This window comes from Clupea harengus, chromosome 3 (genome assembly GCF_900700415.2).
Source record: "Clupea harengus chromosome 3, Ch_v2.0.2, whole genome shotgun sequence".
Classification (NCBI taxonomy): Eukaryota; Metazoa; Chordata; class Actinopteri; order Clupeiformes; family Clupeidae; genus Clupea; species Clupea harengus.
In genome coordinates this window covers 14,784,946-14,787,445 of record NC_045154.1, presented here as the reverse complement: position 1 = coordinate 14,787,445, position 2,500 = coordinate 14,784,946, and the positions used below count along the sequence as shown (strand labels likewise).

Below are 2,500 nucleotides of genomic sequence, written 5' to 3'. Positions count from 1 at the left end.
TGTCCTTCTGTCTGAAAGTAGCAACAACTCGATGAAGAGCCTCAAAGAAGGCTGCCACTCCCACATTTACTAGAACTGAAAAATATGAACACATCTCACCTGTACTCGCCTATCTGCACTGGGTTCCTGTCAAAAGTAGAATTGAACCCTTTAAAGTGCTCCTTCTAACATACAAATCCCTAAATGGCCTCAAGGAATTAGTTGTGCCCTATTGCCCACCAAGACCACTTAGCTCCCAGAGTGCAGGTTTCCATGGTAATCCCAGAGAACAGGTCTCCATGGTAATCCCAGAGTACAGGTCTCCATGGTAATCCCAGAGTACAGGTCTCCATGGTAACTCCAAGAATATCAAAAAGCCCAATAGGAGGCGAAGCTTTCTGCTATCGAGCCCCCTCTTATATTTTTATCTGTTTATCAAATTGATGTTTACTAACCAGTTTTTCTCTCTCTTATAGCGTGACCCTGGCCTGCTGATGCCGATGGCTGTGAAAACATTGTTCCTCATCACCATATCCATTGACTGCATATACACATATTAGGCAGCTGAGTTTTGCTCACTCACTTTGTCTCTTTTCTTCCCCTCCTAGTCTAGACTGTCTCTGCTGTGGGATGCTGCTTTGGTCTCTCCACCTGATCTACACTCACACACACACACCTACCCATCCCCACCAAGTCTACCCTTCTCCTGACACATCTAGAGTATTTATTCTGTGCTAGCCTATTTACCCGCGATGTAAATAACTGCCACCATCGAAATATTTGTTTCATTGCTGTGCTTGTCCTTGTAATAGTAACCTTACAAGCACACTGTATACCCACTAAGCTCTTTTACAATAGTTGAATGCTCTATCTCCATCGTATCTTCTATCAATTTTGTATGTATTATGTATATACTATCTTATGTGTGTATGTATTATGTATATACTATCTTATGTGTGTATGTATCTTGTACATGTACCACATCCTGATACGTGTATGAATTTGCCATGTTTCTGATTCTCCCCATCCCCATTCTGCCACATTCCGTTGGTTCCCTCACATGTTTTAGGTCTGAGCTGTAGGTTCTTAAAGAAGTCTCTAGCACACTACATCTGAGTTCCCTCACATGTTTTTGGGCTGAGCTGTAGGTTCTTAAAGAACTCTCTAGCACACTACGTCTGAGTTCCCTCACATGTTTCGGGTCTGAGCTGTAAGTTCTCACACTTCCTCTCCTCTCTTACCTGTCTAAAGTAACTGCTGTCTATCTGACTCTTACCTGTCTAGAGTATCTGCTGTCTATCTGAATCTTACCTGTCTATCTGACTCTCACCTGTCTAGAGTAACTGCTGTCTATCTGACTCTTACCTGTCTAAAGTAACTGCTGTCTATCTGACTCTTATCTGGGGCCAGCGGGGCCACAGGACCAGCGGACACCGGAGGTAGTTTTCTTACAGTAATCTGAGTTCTGGTTCTGAGCTGGAGGTTCTGAGTTCTGGTTCTGAGCTGGAGGTTCCTACAGGTGTGCTTACTGTGCTCTCTCTGGGTTCCGCGCGCACAATAAAACACAGATTGACAGAGACAAGGTTCCGGGCGCACAATAAAAGACAGATTGACAGAGACAAAGAGTTCTCTGGCAAAAGCAGATTAATCCTCTCAGTGTTCGAGCCCAAAGCCCCGAGCTCATGTTCGAGACCAAGCACTGAGTCATCACAGCTGTCTGTGGTAGAGAAAGGATCCCTCAGCCACGGACACCTAAATGCCTGAACACAATACTGAGAGTGGGGGTCCTGGGGGGATGGGAGCAGAAGGTTCTGGTTCAAACTGTGTTTGTGCCACATGCACAATTCATTCAGCTCAATGCAGTGGTCACAGAAATTCACACGCTTTCAAATGATTCACTTTAAAATGTTGATGAAATTTAAAACAGACCCTTAAATCCAGACAGACATTTTAGATGAATCTAAATGGAAATGGAAAGAAACAGCCCTACCAAACTGCCTGGTCTCCACACTCTCAGCTAAATGTTCCATCTTTAAGCATCTTACCTACTGATGAACAAACTGCCTGGTCTTCACTCTCAGGTAAATGTTCCATCTTTAAGCATCTTACCTACTGATGAACAAACTGCCTGGTCTTCACTCTCAGGTAAATGTTCCATCTTTAAGCATCTTACCTACTGATGAACAAACTCTCACAACTCTTACTGTGCAACACAAAGATCACCGACTTCAACACAAAGATCACCTACGTCAACACAAAGATCACCTACTTCAACACAACACAAAGATCACCGACTTCAACACAAAGATCACCTTCGTACTTCAACACAAAGATCACCTACGTACTTCAACACAAAGATCACCTACGTACTTCAACACAAAGATCACCGACTTCAACACAAAGATCATCTACATCAACACAAAGATCATCTACATCAACACAAAGATCACCAAATTCAACACAAAGATCACCGACTTCAACACAAAGATCACCTACTTTAACACAAAGATCACCGACTTCA

At 43.3% G+C, this 2,500-nt stretch overlaps 1 protein-coding gene across 1 annotated transcript in view; it reads right to left on the bottom strand.

Moving 5' to 3' along the window:
* Positions 1-2,500, bottom strand: part of shank3a (SH3 and multiple ankyrin repeat domains 3a) — a 301,875-nt gene that overhangs the window by 24,606 nt on the left and 274,769 nt on the right. The gene's annotated exons all lie outside the window — the stretch shown is intronic.